The sequence below is a fragment of the Triticum dicoccoides genome, chromosome 5A (genome assembly GCF_002162155.2).
Source record: "Triticum dicoccoides isolate Atlit2015 ecotype Zavitan chromosome 5A, WEW_v2.0, whole genome shotgun sequence".
NCBI classification, from domain to species: domain Eukaryota; kingdom Viridiplantae; phylum Streptophyta; class Magnoliopsida; order Poales; family Poaceae; genus Triticum; species Triticum dicoccoides.
In genome coordinates, this window is record NC_041388.1 from 334,563,392 (window position 1) to 334,579,122 (window position 15,731).

The window sequence follows — 15,731 nt, forward strand, 5'->3', positions numbered from 1 at the left end:
GGTAAGAAAAGAAATACTAAAGCTTCTGGAGGCAGGTATAATTTATCCCATTGCTGATAGTCAGCGGGTAAGTCATGTCCATTGTGTCCCTAAGAAGGGAGGTATTACTGTTGTTCCCAATGATAAAGATGAATTGATCCCACAAAGAATTGTTATAGGTTATAGAATGGTAATTGATTTCCGCAGATTAAATAAAGCTACTAAAAAGGATCATTACCCTTTACCTTTTACTGATCAAATGCTAGAAAGACTATCCAAACATACACATTTTTGCTTTCTAGATGGTTATTCTGGTTTCTCTCAAATACCCATGTCAAAAGAGGATCAAGAAAAGACAACTTTTACTAGCCCTTTTGGTACCTTTGCTTATAGACGTATGCCTTTTGGTTTATGTAATGCACCTGCTACCTTTCAAAGATGTATGACTGCTATATTCTCTGACTTTTGTGAAAAGATTGTTGAGGTTTTCATGGATGATTTCTCCGTTCACGGAACTTCTTTTGATGATTGCTTAAGCAAACTTGATCGAGTTTTGCAGAGATGTGAAGAAACTAATCTTGTCTTGAATTGGGAGAAGTGCCACTTTATGGTTAATGAAGGTATTGTCTTGGGGCATAAAATTTCTAAAAGAGGTATTGAAGTTGATAAAGCTAAAGTTGATGCTATTGAAAAGATGCCGTGTCCCAAGGACATTAAAGGTATACGAAGTTTCCTTGCTCATACCGGTTTTTATAGGAGGTTCATTAAGGACTTCTCTAATATTTCTAGGCCTCTAACTAATCTCATACAAAAATATGTCCCTTTTGTCTTTGATGATGATTGTGTATAAGCATTTGAAATACTTAAGAAAGCTTTGGTTTCTGCACCTATTGTTCAACCTCCTGATTGGAATTTACCATTTGAAATTATGTGTGATGCTAGTGATTATGTTGTAGGGCTGTTCTAGGACAAAGAGTTGATAAGAAATTAAATGTTATCCAATATGCTAGTAAAATTCTAGACAATGCTCAAAGAAATTATGCTACTACTAAAAAGGGATTTTTAGCAGATGTGTTTGCTTGTGATAAGTTCAGACCTTATATTGTTGATTCTAAAGTAACCGTTCACACTGATCATGCTGCTATTAAATATCTTATGGAAAAGAAAGATGCTAAACCTAGACTTATTAGATGGGTTCTCTTGCTACAAGAATTTGATTTGCATATCATTGATAGAAAGGGAGCTGAGAACCCTGTTGCAGACAACTTGTCTAGGTTAGAGAATGTTCTTGATGACCCACAACCTATTGATGATAGCTTTCCTAATGAACAATTAGCTATCATAAATGCTTCTCGTACTGCTCCTTGGTATGCTGATTATGCTAATTATATTGTTGCTAAATTTATACCACCTAATTTCACATACCAGCAAAAGAAAAGTTCTTCTACGATTGAAGACATTACTTCTGGGATGACCCACATCTTTATAAAGAAGTAGTAGATGGTGTTATTAGACGTTGTGTACCTGAGCATGAACAGTAACAGATCTTACGCAAGTGCCACTTCGAGGCTTATGGAGGACACAATGCTGGAAATAGAACTGCACACAAGGTATTGCAATCCGGTTTTTATTGGCCTACTCTCTTCAAGGATGCCTGTAAGTTTGTTTTGTCTTGTGATGAATGTTAAAGAATTGGTAATATTAGTAGACGTCAAGAAATGCCTATGAAGTATTCACTTGTTATTGAACCATTTGATGTTTGGGGCTTTTGATTATATGGGACCGTTTCCTTCCTCTAATGGGTATACACATATTTTAGTTGCTGTTGATTACGTTACTAAGTGGGTAGAAGCTATTCTAACCAGTAGTGCTGATCATAACACCTCTATTAGATGCTTAAAGAAGTTATTTTTCCGAGGTTTGGAGTCGCTAGATACTTAATGACTGATGGTGGCTCACATTTTATTCACGGTGCTTTCCGTAAAATGCTTGCTAAGTATGATGTTAATCATAGAATTGCATCTCCATATCATCCACAGTCTAGTGGTCAAGTGGAATTGAGTAATAGAGAGCTTAAATTAATTTTGCAAAAGACTATTAATAGATCTAGAAAGAATTGGTCCAAGAAACTTGAGGATGCATTATGGGCCTATAGAACTGCATACAAAAATCCAATGGGTATGTCTCCATATAAAATGGTTTATGGTAAAGCATGTCACTTACCTCTTGAACTAGAACATAAGGCATATTGGGCTATTAAAGAGATCAACTATGACTTTAAACTTGCTGGTGAGAAGAGGCTTTTTGACATTAGCTCAATTGATGACTGGAGAACCCAGGCCTATGAGAATGCCAAACTGTTTAAAGAAAAAGTTAAAAGATGGCATGACAAAAGGATACAGAAGCGTGAGTTTAATGTAGGTGATTATGTTTGCTATACAACTCTCGTTTAAGATTTTTTGCAGGCAAACTTCTCTCTAAATGGGAAGGTCCTTACATCATCGAGGAGGTCTATCATTTCGGTGCCATAAAAATAAACAACTTCGAAGGCACAAATCCGAGGGTGGTGAACGGTCAAAGAATCAAACATTATATCTCAGGTAATCCCATAAATGTTGAAACTAATGTTATTGAAACCGTAACCCCGGAGGAATACATAAGGGACACTTTCCAGAACATTTCAGACTCCGGAAAGGAATAGGTACGTGGTACGGTAAGTAAACCGACGCCAAAATAGTTCTAATGGCATTTTTTCTCCATTTTGGAATATTTAAGAAAATAGGAAAATAAGAAGCAGTCCGGGAAGAACACGGGGCTTCCATGAGGGTGTAGGGCGCGCCCTACCCCCTGGGCACGCCCCCTGCCTCATGGGCACCTCGTGTGCTCTCCGGACTCCGTTTTCTTGCATGATACTTCTTTTGGTCGGTAAAAATTCACTATATAATCTCCGGAAGGTTTTGACCACCGTATCACGCAAATATCTTTTGTCTTTGTATCGAGCTGTTTTTCTGACAGATCTAGATCGCCATGGCGTCTTCAAGTTCCCCCAAGGACAAGTTCTTCGAGAAGGTCATCAACCCCTACCTCGCGGAGGTGCCGCAACACCCTGAAACCATTAAGATGTGTGAGGAGTTGTTGCATATCCGCGATGTTGAGGGACCAAGGAGGACCGGAAGTGTGGAGACAAGGCTCGAGGCATTGGAGCAACAAGTTTTCAAGTGCCAACAGATGGTGGAACATGGACTCGACTCCAATCATATAATGATCATGGAGTTCACCAACAACCACAAGCTGGATGACAAGAACATTGGGGAGACCATCTTCAAGCTTCACGAGAAAATCGAGCGCCTCCAAGCCCAGATCTATGACATGCAAAACCAAAACAGTGAGTATGAATATAGATTCAAGAGGACGAGTTTGGCTGCAGATTTGAGGGTCCCAGAGACTCGATAATCCTTCTATGATGGTGAGCCTATGCCTTGGAAGATGAATGACAAGCCTACATCATCAACAACTTCATCATCACCACCTCCGAGGAAGGAGACATAAACACATGGGTATGGGCACTCCCCCTTGGCAACTGCCAAGCTTGGGGAGTGCCCCGGTATCATATCACCATCACTTTTATCCTTACCGTTTTTCTTAGTTCGATCTTTTTGGTAATATCTTGATCTAGTAGAATAAAGATTTAGTACGATCTAGTTGTGAGTTTTGCTCTATGATCCTTCGATGTAATCGAGTCCGTGAGCTATATATAATAAAGATTAGTGTTGAGTCAATGGCTTGATTATCTTGTTATGATCTTAAGGGAATAAAATAAAAGAGAAGAAATAAAGAGATCATATGGATCTTACGGAGAGTAATGACTTCACATATAAAGAGTATGATGAATAAAAGTTGTTGAGAGTTGACAAACATAGTTTTGGTCATCGTTGCAATTAATAGGAAGTAATAGAGAAAGAGAGGTTTTCACATATAAGTATACTATCTTGGACATCTTTTATGATTGTGAGCACTCATTAAAATATGACATGCTAAAGAGTTGACGTTGGACAAGGAAGACAACGTAATGGGTTATGTTTTCTTACATCTAAGATCAATTATATTGTCATGGATTATCCAACATGTTGAGCTTGCCTTTCCCTCTCATGCTAGACAATTTCCTTGCACCAAGTAGAGATACTACTTGTGCTTCCAAATATCCTTAAACCCAGTTTTGCCATGAGAGTCCACCATATCTACCTATGGATTGAGTAAGATCCTTCAAGTAAGTTGTCATCGTTGCAAGCAATAAAAATTGCTCCTTAAATATGTATGATTGATTAGTGCGGAGAAAATAAGCTTTATACGATCTTGTGATGTGGAAGAAATAAAAGAGACGGACTGCATAATAAAGGTCCATATCACAAGTGGCAATATAAAGTGACATTCTTTTGCATTAAGATTTTGTGCATCCAACCATAAAAGCACATGACAACCTCTGCTTCCCTCTGCGAAGGGCCTATCTTTTATACTTGTCTTATACTTCATATAAGAGTCACGGTGATCTTCGCCTTTCCTTTTTACATTTTATCCTTTGGCAAGCACAATGTGTTGGAAAGATCCAGATATATATAGCTAATTGGATGTGAGTTTTCATGAACTATTATTGTTGATATTACCCTTGAGGTAAAAAGTTGGGAGGCAAAACTATAAGCCCCTATCTTTCTCTGTGTCCGATTAAAACTTCATACCCATAAATATTGCGTGAGTGTTAGCAATTGTGAAAGAATAAATGATAGTTGAGTATGTGGACTTGCTGGAAATCTCTTATATTGACTCTTTTCTATGTTATCATAAATTGCAATTGCTTCAATGACTGAGATTATAGTTTGTTAGTTTTCAATGAAGTTTCTGATTCATACTTGAGTATGTGAATGAATTGTTACTTTAGCATAAGATATATATATATATTGCTGTTCTAAGAATGATCATGATGCCCTCATGTCCGTATTTTATTTTTATCGACACCTCTATCTCTAAACATGTGGACATATTTTTCGATTTCAGCTTTCGCTTGAGGACAAGCGAGGTCTAAGCTTGGAAGAGTTGATACGTCCATTTTGCATCATGCTTTTATATCGATATTTATTGCATTATGGGTTGTTATTACACATTATGTCACAATACTTATGCCTATTCTCTCTTATTTTACAGGGTTTACATGAAGAGGGGGAATGCCGGCAGCTGGAATTCTAGGATAGAAAAGGAGCAAATATTAGAGACATATTCTGCACATCTCCAAAAGTCTTGAAACTCCACGGGAATTATTTTCAGAATATTTAAAAAATATTGGGTGAAGAAAGTACCAGAGGGGGCCACCCACCGTCCACGAGGGTGGGGGCATGCCCTACCCCCTGGGCGTGCCCCCTGCCTCGTGGGCCCTCTGGTGGACCTCCGATGCCCATATTTGGCTATATGGAGCCTTTCGTCAAGGAAAAATCAGAAGCTAGCTCATGGGACGACACTCCGCCGCCACGAGGCGGAACCTTGGCGGAACCAATCTAGGGCTCCGGCGGAGCTATTCTACCGGGGAAACTTCCCTCTGATAGGGGGAAATCATCACGATCGTCATCACCAATGATCCTCTCATCGGGAGGGGGTCAATATCCATCAACATCTTCACCAGCACCATCTCATCTCAAACCCTACTTCATCTCTTGTATCCAATCTTTGTATCCAAACCTCAGATTGGTACTTGTGGGTTGCTAGTACTGTTGATTACTCCTTGTAGTTGATGCTAGTTGGTTTACTTGGTGGAAGATCATATGTTCAGATCCATTATGCATATTAATACCCCTCTAATTATGAACATGAACATGATTTGTGATTAGTTATGTTTGTTCCTGAGGACATGGGAGAACTCTTGCTATAAGTAGTCATGTGAATTTGGTATTCGTTCGATATTTTGATGAGATGTATGTTGTCATCCCTCTAGTGGTGTCATGTGAACATCAACTACATGACACTTCACCATTGTTTGGGCCTAGAGGGAGGCATTGGGAAGTAATAAGTAGATGATGGGTTGCTAGAGTGACAGATGCTTAAACCCTAGTTTATGTGTTGCTTCGTAAGGGGCTGATTTGGATCCATATGTTTCATGCTATGGTTAGGTTTACCTTAATACTTCTATTGTAGTTGCGGGTGCTTGTAATAGGGGTTAATCATAAGTGGGATGCTTGTCCAAGTAAGGGCAGTACCAAGCACCGGTCCACCCACATATCAAATTATCAAAGTACCGAACGCGAATCATATGAGCATGATGAAAACTAGCTTGACGATAATTCCCATGTGTCCTCGGGAGCGCTTTAATTTATATAAGAGTTTGTCCAGGCTTGTCCTTTGCTACAAAAAGGATTGGGCCATATTGCTGCACCTTATTTACTTTTACTATTTGTTACCCGTTGCCAATTACCTTATCACAAAACGATCTTTTACCGATAATTTCAGTGCTTGCAGAAAATACCTTGCTGAAAACCACTTATCATTTCCTTCTACTCCTCGTTGGCTTCGACACTCTTACTTATCGAAAAGGCTACGATAGATCCCCTACACTTGTGGGTCATCAGGAGGCAACTAACAATACAACAGATTATTAAGGGCTCCTTGCCGGGCTCAGCATTGCAACGAAATTGGGAATCAAGAAGCTGATCATTCGAGGAGATTCATAGCCTGTGGCGAGACAAGTCAACAAGGATTACCAAAGTCCACTGATGGAGGCATATGTTGAGGAAGTGAGGAGATTGGAGGAACACTTTGACGGATTGCAAACAGAACACGTACCCCATGCGGAAAACAACATAGCTGATCATTGATGCGGCTTGAAGCTACGTCGGTATTTCCCCAAAGAGGAAGGGATGATGCAGCACAACAGCGGTAGATATTTCCCTTAGATGTGAAACCAAGGTTACCAAACCAGTAGGAGAACCAAGCAACACAACATAAACAACACCTGCACATAGATAACAAATCCTCGCAACCCGATGTGTTAAAGGGGTTGTCAATCCCTTCCGGGTACGGCGCCTCAAGATAGGCAAACGAACATGAGATAAATTGTAGTAGATTGATAGCCCACAAGTATAGGGGATCGCAACAGTTTTCGAGGGTAGAATATTCAACCCAAATTTATTGATTCGACACAAGGGGAGCCAAAGAATAGTCTCAAGTATTAGCAGCTGAGTTGTTAATTCAACCACACCTGGAAACTTAATATCTACAGCAAAGTGTTCAGTAGCAAAGTAATATGATAGTAGTGGTAACGGTAGCAAAAGTAATATTTTTGGTTTTATAGTGATTGTAACAGTAGCAAGGGAAAAGTAAATAAGCGAAGAACAATATATGAAAATCTCGTAGTCAATGGATCAGTGATGGATAATTATGTCGGATGCGATCAATCATGCAACAGTTATAACATAGGGTGACACAGAACTAGCTCCAGTTCATCAATGTAATGTAGGCATGTATTCCGAATATAGTCATACATGCTTATGGAAAAGAACTTGCATGACATCTTTTGTCCTACCCTCCCGTGGCAGCGGGGTCCTAATGGAAACTAAGGGATATTAAGGCCTCCTTTTAATAGAGTACCATACCAAAGCATTAACACATAGTGAATACATGAACTCCTCAAACTACAGTCATCACCTGTAAGTATCCTGATTATTGTCACTTCGGGGTTAACGGATCATAACACATAATAGGTGACTATAGACTTGCAAGATAGGATCAAGAACTCACATATATTCATGAAAACATAATAGGTTCAGATCTGAAATCATGGCACTCGGGCCCTAGTGACAAGCATTAAGCATAGAAAAGTCATAGCAACATCAATCTCAGAACATAGTGGATACTAGGGATCAAACCCTAACAAAACTAACTCGATTACATGATAAATCTCATCCAACCCATCACTGTCCAGCAAGCCTACGATGGAATTACTCACGCACGGCGGTGAGCATCATGAAATTGGTGATGGAGGAAGGTTGATGACGACGATGGCGACGGATTCCCCTCTCCGGAGCCCCGAAGGGACTCCAGATCAGCCCTCCCGAAAGAGCTTAGGGCTTGGCCGCGGCTCCATATCGTAAAATGCGATGAATCCTTCTCTCTGATTTTTTCCCTGAAAGTGAATATATGTAGTTGGAGTTGAGGTCGGTGGAGCGTCAGGGGGCCCACGACGCAGGGGGCACGCCCCCACCCTCGTGGACAGGGTGTGGGCCCCTTGACGTGGATCTTTTTGCCAGTATTTTTTATATATTCCAAAAATAATCTCTGTTGATTTTCAGGTCATTCTGAGAACTTTTATTTCTGCACAAAAATAACACCATGGCAATTCTGCTGAAAACAGCGTCAATCCGGGTTAGTTCCATTCAAATAATGCAAGTTAGAGTCCAAAACTAGGGCAAGAGTGTTTGTAAAAGTAGATACGATGGAGACGTATCAGGAACCGTCTCCGGGCTGCTACGCGTGCTGCACGCTATCAGCAAGCCCTGTGTCGCTATCACAGCCACAAGGTTCATGCCCGGTGTTTTGAGAAAGGCAACCTTGTCCTTAGGCGCGTTCAGTCCGCCAAGGGCACAAACAAGTTGACGCCGAAGTGGGAAGGCCCTTACCGGGTAGTCCGAGTCACCAGACCTGGCGGAGTCCGTCTAGAACGGAGATGTCATTGAATTGTAAAACTCATGGAACATTGAGCATCTCCGCAAGTTCTCCCTATAAGGCGCGGCTGTCGGGCCCTACCCAGCAGCCATAAGGCAATTACACGTCCCAGGTTGCTGCAAGCACGACAACCCGGCACTTGGGGGGCTACATATGTGGAATATTCAGTTTTGACTAGTGACTGAGATGAACAACCCAAATTTCTTCAAAGTTGCGACATTTATATTGAAGGAAGCGTTAAGTTGTTGCTACGCTCCCTTCTTAAGACTTGGGGGCTCCAAGTGATATGCATATAAGAGAGGTACATTTTCAAGCTTGATGCTAGCAAAAATTATGACCCGGTGCCTCGATATTTACAAACCGGCAATTTTGGCAATGATAAACTGACAAGTTCTACATCTTCAAGCCGGCTAAAAATCAGATGAGTATTTCATGACCAATATTTTTGTTAAGCATCGGGAGATGAATCAAATGAATTATTCTTCACAATATTTCTGTGAGAAACCAATGTCAGCAAATTGATTATGAAGCTGGTCTATTGACCCGGACTTTCCAGAGAAGGAAATGACAAGGACCTAAGGATGATCAGGTGTCGGTTCAGGAAAAAACTTTTAACCTGGAGCACAACCTCTCAAATATGTTCTTGTGTTTATTTTGCAGGATGAGTTTAACATGGATAAATCCAAATTAAACTGGGGGGCCAATGTCGGGGATATACCCCGCGGTGTAACCCGGCCGGACTTGGCGACTCACTGGTGACCTGCCCTGACCCGGTGACTCATTAGTGACCCGGCAGGCGGGTCAGAGGAGCAACAAGACCCGGTGGCCCAGAAGGCAGTTTATGGAAGGCCGGCTCATATTATGGTGGGCCGGCTTAAGAGGAAAGGCATGAGGAATTTTTCCTTTACAAGGAAGCAAGACACATACTTGTATCCGGCTTGTAATAGAAGATAGACTAGTCTTAATCCTACTAGGACTCCACATGTAACCCGCCCCTCCAGCTTATATAAGGAGGGACAAGGCACCCCAAGGGGGACAAGTCTCGCGAGTTGGACAAGTTAGGGTTAGACAGACAAGTCTATAGCTCCTCAAGATAGAGCACCCTTGTAACCGTGAGCACCATTATCAATATCAATGAAGCAGGATGTAGTCTTTTACCTCCACCGTGAGGGGCCGAACCTGGGTAAAACCTCGTGTCTCTCGTCCCTCTCAACCCCTCTCAAGCTACCACATAGATGTGTTGGCCTCACAACTAATTCCTAACACTAAGGACATCTGCCATGACAAATCCACGACAAGTAGCATCATCAATAACTTGCGACATATCAGGATTAATAGCATGTGGTGGTGTTGCAAGTTTACTTATAGCACAAGGTGAATCTAAAGCAGAGCTAGATGGCAGTTCCTTACCTCCCCTAATCTTAGAGGGATAAATCTTAGTCTTAGCTTCCTTCAAATTCTTCATAGTGATAAATTGATAATAATCCCAAGTGAATCAACAAATATAGCTATGCTCCCTGGCAACGGCACCAGGTCTTGATAACCCACAAGTATAGGGGATCGTAACAGTTTTGAGGGTAGAGTATTCAACCCAAATTTACAGATTCGATACAAGGGGAGCCAAAGAATATTTGCAAGTATTAGCAGCCGAGTTGTCAATTGAACCACACCTGGAGATTAATTATCTGCAACAAAGTGATCAGTAGCATAGTAATATGATAGGTTTGATAATAGTGGCAACAGCAATAGTGACGGTGACAGTGATAGCAGTAATTTTGTAGCAAGTGCAGCAGTAACGATAGCAGTAGTAAATTAGCAATGACAATATAGGATAAATTCGTAGGCATTGGATCGGTAATTTGTTGGATGATATTCACCATGTGACAGTCATAACCTAGGGTGATACGGCACTAGCTCTGGTTCATAAATATAATGTAGGCATGTATTCCGTAAATAGTCATACGTGCTTATGGAAAGAACTTGCATGACATCTTTTGTCCTACCCTCCTGTGGCAGCGGGGTCCAATTGGAAACTAAGGGATATTAAGGCCTCCTTTTAATATGTATCGAAACAAAGCATTAGCACACGGTGAATACATGAACTCCTCAAACTACGGTCATCACCGGGAGTGGTCCCGACTATTGTCACTCCGGGGTTGCCGGATCATAACACGTAGTAGGTGACTATAACTTGCAAGATCGGATCTAGAACATGGATATAATAGTGATAGCATAAACGGTTCAAATCTGAAATCATGGCACCCGAGCCCAAAGTGACAAGCATTAAGCATGGCAAACTCATAGCAACATCAATCTCAGAACATAGTGGATATTAGGGATCAAGCCCTAACAAAACTAACTATATTCCATGATGAATATCATCCAACTCCTCACTGACAACGAGCCTATGAATGAATTACTCACTCCCGTGGGGAGCATCATGGAATTGGCGATGGAGAAGGGTTGGTGATGACGAAGATCAAAGGTCCCCCTCTACGGAGCCCCAAACGGACTCCAGATCCGGCCTCCCGATGAAGAATAGGAGGTGACGGCGGCTCTGTCTCATGGAACGCAATAATTCTTTCTCCCTGATTTTTTTTCTAGAAATATGTGATTTTATAGCGTCGGTTTTAGGGTCCGCGGGGCCACCAGGTGGGGACAACCCACCTGGGCGCGCCTAAAGGGGGCGCACCCTGGTGGGTTCTGCCCACCCAGGTGCCCCCTTCGGTGGTTCTTGGCTCTAGAAATTCTCTTATTTTGCATAAAAAATCCTCGCAAAGTTTCGTTCAATTCCTAAAACTTTTATTTCTGCACAAAAAACAACACCATGGTAGTTCTGCTGAAAACAGCGTCAGTCCGGGGTTAGTTTCATTCAAATCATGCAAATTAGAGTCCAAAACAAGAGGGAAAGTGTTAGGAAAAGTACATACGTTGGAGACATATCAGGTACTACCGCTCCGTTGGAGAGGTACTTCCGCTGTACAATTAGTAGCCCAGAAGATCTGTTCTAGTAGGGTGCTAGTCAGGGTCGCAGTACCGTGGGAGCGGTACTACCGCGCTGAACTACCGCCCATTTATAGAGCACTAAAAATAAGCGGAAGTGCTAGTAGCACCGATTTGCGGCAGTATCGTTGGAGCGGTACTACCGCGGGGCAGAGCGGTACTATCGCTTATATGCCTCAAGAAACTCCATGCATAATAAAGGGCATACTCCAGTGCCGGGAAGGAAGGTGGGTGCAAAAATACTGTGTACGTGTTGATTGGGCTCTTTATCATCAGTGTTTGTTGTGGGGAAGTTGCGGGCTCTGGTAAGTTGAAAATATTCCCTAGTGGCAAATAATGTGATGATGTTTGTTTCCTTATGTATTCATGAATTTTTTGTATTGTCCTTGAACATCATCATTGGTATGTATCAATAAGTATGTGACTTATTTGTGAGATATATATTGTATGATGATTGATCTAATGGACCCTAGTTGATAAGGTTATGAGGAGACGTATCATTTGACTAGCTAGTATAGGATTTGGTTGATGACTATGTGAGCGGATCGATATGGTTGACTAGGGGGGTGAATAGGAAACTACCAATTTTTAGCTTTTCTTAAAAAATTAGGTTTAGCAACAAATAAGTTGTCTAGATATGCAACTAGGTGAGCAACCTATATGATGCTAGCAACAATGACAACACCAGCAAGCAAGAGGTACAACACAAGTAAAGCTTGCTCAAAGTAAAGGTAAGAAGTAACTAGAAGTGGAGCCGATGAAGACGAGGATGTGTTACCGAAGTTCCTTCCCTTTGACGGAAAGTACGTCTCCGTTGGAGCAGTGTGGAGGCACAATGCTCCCCAAGAAGCCACTAGGGCAACAATATTCTCCTCACGCCCTCGCACAATGCAATATGTCGTGATTCCACTAGTGGTGCCCTTGAAGCGAGCAACCGAACCTTTACAAACAAGGTTGGGGCAATCTCCACAACCGAATTAGAGGCTCCTAACACCACCATGAAGCTTCACCATAATGGATTGTGGCTCTGAGGTGACCTCAACCGTCTATGATTCTCAAACACCAAAGAGTAATAAGATCCGCAAGGGCTTAATGGGGAGAATCAAATTCCTCTTGGTGGAAGTGTAGATCAAGGCCTTCTCAAACAATCCCTAGAGAATCAATAAGTTTGATTGGCTAGGGAGAGAGATCGGGCAAAAATGAGCTTTTGAGCAACAATGGAGCTTGGGGGAGGAAGAGGTGAGTCCACTAGAGGAAAAAGACCGTTAAGCACATCCAGCCCGTGCATAAGCGGTAGTACCACTCGGGCGAGTAGTACTTTCGCTGAAATGGAAGTTCCAGTACTATATGTTCAACTGAGCAAGTCAGAGAGGCGGTAGTGCCGCTGAAGCGATACTACCGCTCTCACCAGTGGTACCACCACGTAGTGTTGAGCGACCAGTAGGAATTGCGGTAGTAGAGAAGGACAGCGCGGTAGTGTTGCACGAAGCAGTGCTACCGCTAGGTACTGTCGTGCTACTTCCGCTCGAAGGAGAGAGCAGTACAGAGGGCTAAAAATAAGTGGTACTCCAAATGGTAGAGAAATAGTGGTAGTACCGCCGGAGCGATAGTACCGCTCTGTTGGAGCAGTACACTACAGGAATCAGGAACTTTGCCCGACAGCCATGGCGGACGGCAAAGGCACACATGGTGGACGGCAAAGCCAGCTGACGGCAACATGTCCAGCTGAACAGGCTACAACAAAGGCTTCTTTGCCGTCTGCTGGCGGACAACAAAGATACAAAGGCCTTTGTCGTCCGCCAGCCGGCGGCAAAGAGCCTGGACGGCGCACGTGTCAGCTTAGGTCCGTTAAGGGGTTAACGGCGTGCAGTGCCGTCGGCTGGCAGATGGCAAAGACCTTTGTATCGTTGTCGTCCGCCAGCGGACGACAAATATCATTAAATCATTGCCGTCGGCCAGCAGAGGGCCAAGCATGCCACGTGCCAGCACCTGGGGGGCTGGCCTATTTGGTAGCTTTGCCGTCAGCTGGCTGACGACAAATATTAAATGTTCTTTGCCGTCCGCTGGCCGACGGCACAACAACAAAATTGGTAGCTTACTGCCCCATGTTGCACAGGTAGCTGACACATGGCATGTTTGCCGTCCGCTAGCTGATGGCAAAGCTCGTTGCCGTCCGCCAGCAGACGACAAAGAGTCTATATAGCCCCTTTTTCTGTTTTTTCTTGAAATCATTCAATTTGACAAAATTTCACATATATACACACATATGAAAATACTTTCGACAAGCATACCAACACATATACATACCAAATCATATCCCTGCCATATGGATATGATCATCCAACACATATACATAGCAAATGGTTTCATCCAACACATATACATAGCCAACCTATCCAACAACAAGCATACAATGGTTTCATCCATACATACATATATAGGTACCAAGTTTGACAGTGTTCATCGTACAAAATCAAAACAAGAAGGAAGCATAAAGAGAAGAGTAGACTCCATAAACGCAAGCTTCCTCATCTAAAGCAAATCTTCAAATTGGGAAAGAAGCAAGTTAGAAGAAGAAGAAGAAGAAGAAGAAGAAGAAGAAGAAGAAGAAGACTATCTAGAAAAATAAGAAGCAGAAGACTATCTAGAAAAAGAAGAAGCAGAAGAAGAAGAAGAAGAAGAAGAAGAAGAAGAAGAAGAAGAACAAGAACAAGAACCAGAAGAAGAAGAAAAGGAAGAAGAAGAAGAAGATTTTTTCTTCTCTTTCTTTTTCTCCTCTCCTCTATTTTATCTTCTTCTTCTAACTAAGGTAGGTAAAATGCCATTTTATTGCTAAGCTAGGTAAAAATGCTAAGTGTAGGTCATTTTAGAGCTAAGCTAGGTAAATAGGTCGTTTTGGAGCTTACTAAGGTTATTATGTCATTTTCGAGGGAAGTAAGGTAAGTCTATATCATTTTGGAGGTAACAAATATTATCATGACATTTTTGAGGAAAGAAAGCTAAGTATAGCTTATTTTTTGTCTAACTTAGGTAGTTATGCCATTTAGGAGGAAAGTAAGCTAAGTATGCATTTGTTAAGCAAAACAATAGAGAAAACTTACCCTCATCACAACAAATTTAACTTCTCGACAAGAGGGTCGGTTTCAAATTCCGGTTCACATACCTCCTAGATTAAAATATCTCTATGTCAACTTGATGGCCATAATTGTCATAAATGAGAAATGCAACAAATAGTTATGAAAGAGAATTTACACATCTGAATCATAAAGCAGGCGAGGGCTGACGGGGACAGACATCAAGACCACTAGATCGTTGATGGCACGCGTTGTTGCGCCCGTCTATCTGACTCTTAGTTGTTAGGGGTATAAAGTATTTTTTACATTTGTTTGCAATGCTTTGATGTATCATGCTTTTTGTGTGCTTGTTCTTGCCTCCCCCACTTTGTAGAGAAAGAATATGTAAGTGATGAGGGAAATCTGGTCCAATTGATCTTAAAATTAAGTTTTTTAATTCTTAGGTCTAATTGACTTGTTGTTTATTTCTTCATGCTTGTGCTTTCCTCCATTTTGTAGAATAATGGAACTGGAGAGAGAAATCCGGTCCGGTTGATCTTCAGAAAATAGTGCATTGAGGTTCTTAGGTCCAATCAAGTAGTTGGTCCAAGTTGTTGCATCAAGTGTAGAAGATTTGAATTGGGTCTTATTGGTGGATACATGTTCTGTGATTGACCATGTCCTCCTCTTGGCTCCTAAAGAGCTCTCCTAGAAAGGCTTATGTCAAGACATTTACAAATAAAAATATCGAGGAAAGATATTAGGAATATATGAGAAAATAAAAATAAATATAGGTGGTACAAATATTTCAGATTTTTTGACAACATCTATTATCTAAAGAAATCAATGCATTATGGCCTGTAATAAAATTCTACAAGGGATTACACCTAGGCATATCATTGGGCCATGCCTCTGTCGTCGACCACCAATCCGGTCCGGTTGTTCTTCAGCGGTACCTCACTCCGTGAAAGACACCGACGCCCATGATAAATTATA